This window comes from Pseudochaenichthys georgianus, chromosome 19, assembly GCF_902827115.2.
Source record: "Pseudochaenichthys georgianus chromosome 19, fPseGeo1.2, whole genome shotgun sequence".
Classification (NCBI taxonomy): domain Eukaryota; kingdom Metazoa; phylum Chordata; class Actinopteri; order Perciformes; family Channichthyidae; genus Pseudochaenichthys; species Pseudochaenichthys georgianus.
The window spans coordinates 4,609,234-4,618,030 of record NC_047521.1 but is presented as its reverse complement, the minus strand read 5'-3'; positions in this window follow the sequence as shown (position 1 = coordinate 4,618,030).

Genomic DNA, 8,797 nt, shown 5'->3' with positions numbered 1-8,797 from the left:
GTAGTCACTTAGAGAAAATCAGGATAATCTGAGTTTAAAAATAAAATACCTTTAAAGTCTCATATATGAGCTATCATCCCTCTGTTTTTAGATAAGAATAAAACAAAAACTCTCCAGTATCAAAGACTCATTTTACTCCAGGGTGATAGCAGGACACCCCATCTAGTCACTCAGAAAAAATCAGGACATTCTGATGTAGAGTTTCAAAATAAAATACCTTTGACATCTCTATTGTATGAGCTATCATCCCTCTGTTTTTAGATAAGAATAAAACAAAAATTGTCCAGTATCAAATACTAATATCACTTCAGGGTGATAGCAGGACACCCCATCTAGTCACTTAGAGAGAATCTGGACAATCTGATGTAGAGTTTCAAAATAAAAGACCTTTGAAGTGTCATATATGAGCTATCACCCGTAATTGTTTTGGGAAAAAATATAGTGTAAAATAGAAGAGAAATAAAGGTTAAAGAAAAAATATCCATATTCACTGTAAAATAAGAGTATCTACATCTAAATGCACACTATAGAACAGACAAGAATACATTTGAAATTCTCAAAAGTATGCACTGCATGTACGATGTAAGTACAATGTAGCAGACGGATCAAACAATGTATGGTGCTGGGAGTTATCTGCTGGCCAGGGATGACGAGTTGTGGGTTATTGCTTTAGAAATGTTTTGAAAAACAGTCTATGCTTGGCACCCATTAATATGCATTTTATGTCAGTGTCAGCTCATGGAAGCCCTCCAGTTCCTAGTGCATTCTAGGAACTGGAGGGACTCCACACCCACATTTTTTTCAAAAATTAAAAGATTCAAAAGTGTTTTGTCATGTGTACATAACTACATACTCCGCCTTATGTCCCATTAGATATATTTGTAGGGGCACTGATATGATATGTTAACTTCCTATTCTTAAATAAACTTGCAACAAATATATGTGTTTTTGATACACTACACTTACAGTACAAGAACATTTACAATATTTTTAGTATCACTGATAATAATATGAACCTGTCTACATCAAATTAATTGTTAAGCCTTCATCATTGCCTATTTTGCCTCAACCGCCTTGGGCCCATGGCAAGTTGTTGTGTCAGCTGTTTAAATGTTTCCTACTTAACAATTAAACAGAGGCAGAAATAAGAATATTGGTGATGCGGCCTTCGTTAATTATGCCCCAAAGCTGTGGAACACGACACCGTTGGACATCAGGGAAGCCTGCTCGGTCTAAATGTTCAAGAAAAAGCTAAAGCTTAAGCTTTAGATAGCTACTTGGTTTTCTTTTATTATCCTGAATTTTGAATCAATTTTTTGCTCAATGTCTACTCTATGCTAATTGTATTTATTTGTATGTCTTTTAACCCTTTCATATGTGATATCAATGTTCTTGTTAACTGTATTTTATTTGACATCCATTTTCTTAAACTCTATCTTATGAGACTGTGAAGCACTTTGGACTGCAACTCCTGTATGAAAGGTGCTATACAAATAAAGGTTAATATTGTTAATATTATTATTATTATACTCTACATCAAGAAAAACATGTTCTGTCTTTTACTGATCGCAGTGGGTGTCAGCGTATTCGTCTTGTATTTTATTGTTTACATCAGAATGTCATGATTTTATCTGAGTGACTAGATGGGGTGTCCTGCTATCACCCTGGAGTGAAATGAGTCTTTGATACTGGACAGTTTTTGTTTTATTCTGATCTAAAAACAGAGGGATGATAGCTCATATATGAGATTTCAAAGGTCTTTTATTTTGAAACTCTACATCAGAATGTCCTGATTCTTTCTGAGTAACTTGATGGGGTGTCCTGCTATCACCCTGGAATGAAATGAGTCTTTGATACTGGACAGTTTTTGTTTTATTCTTATCTAAAAACAGAGGGATGATAGCCCATATATGAGACTTCAAAGGTCTTTTATTTTGAAACTCCTTAAGTTTTACATTCACTCATTTATAATGTGGTAGTTATACGTAGTTTGTTTTAAATAATTATTGATCACTTATATAGTACATATTTCTTAATTTAATATGTTTGGTATGTTATTTAGGTGTATTTGTTATTGACCGAGTAAGTGCTTTTGACCGCAGTGCAGATCTGGTTAGATCTGTTATTGTCTGCACGAAGGGCTAGCGATATTGTCTGTAGCTCTCAAGATGACTGTTCAAATACATCGACTTCCAATCACTTATGATTGAGCTGTTAGCTTCTGTGTTTCCCATCTATAATCTGATGAATAAGATACTGATCAATATAACTTTAACCAACAGAGCAAGAACTTAGGGGGAGGCTTTGACCAGCAAAACCATGTTGTCAGTATCATTTGGGTACACTCGTATTCTTACATTATCTCCTCGACAGCCTTTTCAGCCGCTTTCCTTCCTGTCTAGCTCCAAAGGGGAATCCATACACTCTGAGGCCATATCTTCCTCAAACTGCTTTACTGCCCTTCAAATATATATTTTTTTATAACGTAGAATGACAATTTTTTATATAGGTATTTTTCTCTCTTCTCATCTTTAGCCTACTGTATGTTAGTTAGACACACAATGTATTGCCCTGTCAAAACTCTACATTATAATGCTTATTGAGCTGGACAAATTTAATTCCAACATTTTATTCTTACATCACAGTCACAAATAATGGTATGGCTTGCCCACTATGAGGTCTGAAACACAATCACATTCTATATATATTCTCTGCAATGGATTCTGTCAAACAATTTCACATGCTACCCTCGGGTTTGCTCCTTCAGTTTCGAAAAATGTGTTTTCATTTTACCTGCCTCTTCATATTGCATGCTGCTTTTGTCTTGACATAATCATGCCCAATCCCTTATGTCATTGGCAATCATAATAATTAATGTGGAGTTAAAGATATTAAATATAGTAAATATTGGCTGCTGTTAAGTTTTTCATTGCTAGATTATTTTTAATGTTATGTGTCATGATGTGTTCCTGTTACATCCCCTTCTAGGGTAGAGGAACACAACACACACCATAATGGATTTGGTTACAATTATAATAGGGTTTAATAAATAACAATGAAGGTGTACAACAAGATGAAACAAAAAATAGCCTAAGCCAAACAAAGGAGCCAAAAGGGCGCAGGTATCCCGCTAAATAACAGAAGGAGGACTCCAAAGGTGAGCCTCATCACACACCTGAAATCACTAATCAATCACCACTAATCGGAGGAGGCTGAGGGGAAATGCAGCTAACCAAGAGGTAACAAAACACACTACTCTAAACACCTAACAGTACACGCTACGCTAAACACATATCACCCAACCCAGTCTCATGGCATTTCGTGTTCACCAACACGATTTTCCCCTTTTTTTCGTGTTGCACAGCACGATTTTAAAAGCAATGTATTTCTACTGGTAGTGTGTTTCGTGCCTGCAGCACGTATTTTTCTCCGGTCGGGTCGTGGAAGACCGGAAGCTGTGTGGTTCATAAAAACATGTTCTTACTCAATATCAAGCCACAATTATTGCTTTTATTTTAAATCGTATAATTTCGGACTTTTGTTGCCGTCTGTGAGGAAAATAAATGGGGCTCAGAGCCTCAGAATACTGAAATCTGTATTTTTTAAATCTTTTTGTCCTTCTAATTTGTGATTCTTTTCAAAATAACATACTGTTATTTACTTACCAATAGGGTTGTGTATCGTTTGAATTTCCACGATTCTGATTCTGATTCCGATTCTACTTTTCGATTCCGGTTCTTAACGGTTCTCAATTCCGATTCTTTGAGGGGCAGGGTAAAAAAATGATACATGCTTCTTCCACCAAAAAAATTACATTTATTCGAGAAACTTTTACACAGGTTAGTTTACAGTAAGGGTATCTTGGCAGCAAGAGTCAGAGTAAGAAGGCAAAGAAGACCCAACAGACCTCTGCACCGAAGGTCATAACATCTAGGCCACTGCCAAACACCTTACTCGTTGCCATCGATGTACATGGCATCTCCATTCCCGGTCCACCGTCAGCAGCCTCCAGCCTCCTCTTCTTTCAGCAGTCATCACCTGCAGCCGTTGCCAGCAGCAGCCTCCTTCAGCAGCAGCATCCTCATTCAGCAGCACCCTCCTCCAGCAGCAGCACCCTCCTTCAGCAGCAGCACCCTTCTCCAGCAGCAGCACCCTCCTTCAGCAGCAGCAGCACCCTCATTCAGCAGCACCCTTCTCCAGCAGCAGCACCCTCATTCAGCAGCACCCTCCTCCAGCAGCAGCAGCAGCCTCCTCCAGCAGCAGCACCCTCCTCCGGCAGCAGCCTCCTCCAGCAGCAGCACCCTCCTCCAGCAGCAGCAGCAGCAGCACCCTCCTCCAGCAGCAGCAGCCTCCTCCAGCAGCAGCAGCCTCCTACAGCAGCAGCACCCTCCTCCAGCAGCAGCCTCCTCCAGCAGCAGCAGCCTCCTTCAGCAGCAGCACCCTCCTCCAGCAGCAGCAGCCTCCTCCAGCAGCAGCAGCCTCCTTCAGCAGCAGCAAAAAAAAACCTAAAACTAAAAGGTGTGTATAATACTGAAATCAATGAGTTCTTCATCTGAACTTTGCATAGTACATAACTCATATCAAAAACATACAATCAAAATGGAATGGTTCAATAGCCTCAACTTTACAAAAATACAAAAAATACTTTGACTGTGCTTAAACATAAAAGTGTTCCCTTGTGCATAACTTCTAGTGTTAACATTCAATATCATTCTCCAAAATAGCAGCAATGGCTTGAACATTTCTTCCTCCCTCCTTTCACAGAAACCTTTCTCATACCACGCTCAGTGTTAAGGCACTTGTTTTTACAAAGTGAAAAGAAACCATTTTAGAATAGCAATGATTTATAAAACATGAGATCTACCATATTAAAATAGTATAAAATAATAAAGAATAACAAACTATCTTGGAATAAATGGATTCACTCCATTTTAGCATTTTAGTTTGCTCACTTCTTCACATGATTTCATAATTTAAAGAATCACATCAGCTGGACATTCATTGAACAATCTCATCATTTTCATCAACATCTGTATATGGGGGTGGGTCGTCCTGTTCTACTAGCATTTGTAACTGTCTCCTCATGAGAAATGTACCCTCCCTCCTTTCATACCATTTAAGGTATGAAAGTAATATGTTCTCTAGAAGAGGCCGTTGTGATCAATCGGTACATTAGGACATGGAAATGCAACATCTAGGCCTCTCCTGGGCCCCCCTATGTTATCCTTGTACACTGTGGAGCCTAAACTCCCCCTGGGACTGGTCTACGGAGAGCGGCGAGAAACATTTCCTCAGGCATCGAAAAGCAGAACCGAAATTCACATGTCTAAATGATGCCATTGGAATCAAAATATTGGAACCGGTTCCGGTTCGGAACCGGTTCTTGGTACCCAACCCTACTCACCAATAACACACAATTATCCTTGCTTTTATTTATTGGTTTAATTCCATAATCTTGGGCTTTTTTGGCGTCCGTCAGGAACTGAATTTCAAAATAAAAATAACCGGAAACAGACGTAGGCATTTCGAGCAATTACCCAAGATCCTCAGCTATGGTTTAAGCTCGCTGATTGGATGTTTTAGCCGCAATGCATGCTGGGATTTGGTATTTATATTATATGAAATCCAGAAAACATTTTAAAATAATAAAATAATACTTAATTCCGAGTGCTCTTGCTTTTCTCTTTGAAATTCATCACATAACGGCATTGTAATACACGGTTCGGCTGCATTACATATTACAGATCTGCCATTGTTCTTTATTTATCCCTGATGAGAAGACCTTTGGAAAAACTGAAGAAATGCCGCCGAAACTGAATACTTGACATGGATAATAAATATATCAACAATTAAACAACATCTTCAATTTCTCTTCACACAATACGTCTCCTTGCAGTATCAACACTAATTCGGGTGACTTTTACATTTTATCTAATTCATAGATAGGTTATATTAACACCATAACGGTGCACAGCTGATATAAAAGGACTTGTAGTTTTTAAAGATATTACTGATTTTCTTTGAATGTAAGAATGTCAATACTGAGTCTGAAATAGTATAGCAATATGCTGTAAAATTATGTGAAAGCATGAATAAAACTACTGTACACATCTTCAGATGTTGTACATACAAGTGTCCTCCACTAATAATACAAAGTTATTATGGCTGTGTGCACCTTGTGTGCACCGCCTAGTGGTTAAAGCACGTTATTGAATTATTGTTTTTATGTGTCATATTTGATTACAAAAATATTAAGAGTACATACTTTCATAGGGGGAAAGTAGAAGGTCTGTGATAGAAATATAGAATATAAAAAATCAAGAAGATACTATAAGTGATCTCTACAATAAAACAGTTTAGTGCAGGGTGTACAAAGATATTAATAGGAGGAGGTTCAAAACAGAAAAACGAATTAACCTTTATTTAAACATTAAATAATAATTTAGATTACGGTCTTCTTTTAAATAAGAAAAAAACTTTGGAGGTATCTATCTACAGATAAATATTAAGCCTGACAAAGTACTTAACTAATCTAATATATTGCTTTCCTGCAATGTTAACTATGTTGAAGCACTTATTGTAACTGATATTATACATATGAACTCTTATGTATGTAGATAGAATAAGAAATGTGCAGAATTTGACAGTTTAATGGTGGAGGTACACACATATTGATAGATGTCTTGTAATGCACTGTTGAGGAACCTGTGACCCAAGTTTTTTATTCATTGCATAACTACACCGTAGTTGTGTATGATATGTCAATAAACCTTTGAAAATCTTGAAAGGGATGTGCAAAATAGCCATAATATACAGTCTTTAATTAACTATTAGTAGAGAATAACGAGTAATGAATATACTTTATTACTCGTTTCCATTCATGTCAATTGCAGATACATGTTTAGTCTTCTCAAGCACCAACTATCAAATATCTCTCCTGATTGTTGGTACTTGACAATCACCTTACCTGAATTTTACTCAGGTGTAACTAAAGTCTGATTTAAGGGTTGTTTATATTTCACATCATTAATCAGAATCTGCAAAGTAACTCAAATAAGTGTAGTGGAGTAAAAATACCAGGTTAACCTCTGAATTGTAGTGGAGTAGAATTAGTAACAATGAGCTGTCATGTGGGTACACAAGCGATTTTCACCCATTTATTAATTATATGTTTTACATTTGATAACACCAATGTGTTTAATACTGGCAACTTCTAATTGTGGGAAAAACGAAAACGTTCAGTAGAGACGTCCCATAGAACATTTTGCGAAACACAATAGTGTAGCGTGTAGTTCTGAGGGGGCGTTCGATTCCAGTTTGAATAGTCTGGCGTGGTTTCGTTCCATTTCAAGCAGCTGTGTGACGCTCGGCTTAACCTTGGCGCACTGCCACTCCAACATCCAATCCCAGAGCTTGAAGATTAATCACGGGGACTGTAGTTCTAAACGATAGCTGGGGATTATGGGTAGTGTAGTGTCTTCGGCCATCCTAAACTCAGAAATGTTGACAATCGCAATGATGCTCGAAATGTCCCTTATAGGCCTACGTCTGTTTCCGGTTATTTTTATTTTGAAATTCAGTTCCTGACGGACGCCAAAAAAGCCAGAGATTATGGAATTAAACCAATAAATAAAAGCAAGGATAATCGTGTGTTATTGGTGAGTAAATAACAGGGTGTTATTTTGAAAAGAATAACAAATAAGAAGGAAAAAAAGATTTAAAAATACAGATTTCAGTATTCTGAGGCTCTGAGCCCCATTTATTTTCCTCACAGACGGGAACAAAAGTCCGAAATTATACCATTTAAAATAAAAGCAATAATTGTGGCTTGATATTGAGTAAGAACATGTTTTTATGAACCACACAGCTTCCGGTCTTCCACGACCCGACCGGAGAAAAAGACGTGCTGCAGGCACGAAACACATTACCAGTAGAAATACATTGCTTTTAAAATCGTGCTGTGCAACACGAAAAAAATTGGAAAATCGTGCTGGTGAACACGAATCAATAGATTAAAAATCGTGTTGGTGAACACGAAATGCCATGAGACTGGGTTGTATCACCACATACTACTCTATATACATAACTAAACACCTCTAACACACAACACTAAACACGGGTCAGAAGTAGTCAAATACACTCTCCTAGCTTAATGTGTCCACACAGGAACAAGATGTGTGAGGCGTCTGATTGCAACAGCGCCTCCCGAGTGAGAGCTGTCCCCAGGCCTTGTAGTTATCTCCAGCAGGTGTGTGCCGGCTGTGCGCTGCGATTGGGGTGCGTCGGGCCGGCGTGCTCCAATCACAATCTTCAGGAGGCGGACCAGGAGATGGCAGCCAATCACGTCAGGGCACCCGCACAGCTCATTTACATACAACCCAGAGTAACACAGTTAAGATAACCAGGAATACAGCAGCCGTGACAGTTCCCCTTATACAAAAGTCGCAATATGATCACATGATTATGAAATGAATATGTTGCTTGTAATGATGAATCAATTATCCCTTTCACTATCCCTTTTATCCTCTTTGAGCTTATACTTTGGTGTTTCTGCAAGCAAAGTTTTTGTAGTTTTTGGCTAGCAAATGTCGCCTTTATCAATTTGGTTTGGCATATGCTAGTATCTGGTGAACATAGAGAAGCTATTAGCAACTAAAGAGTTAAATATTTACCTTTAGGTGATAATTGGTTTTATTGGACTTACAAAGGGGGCTTATTATGCTAATGTCCAGGTTCATATTAATATTGTGTGTCTCTCCTGGGACATGTCTCCAGCTTTAACGTTCAAAAAGCTCTT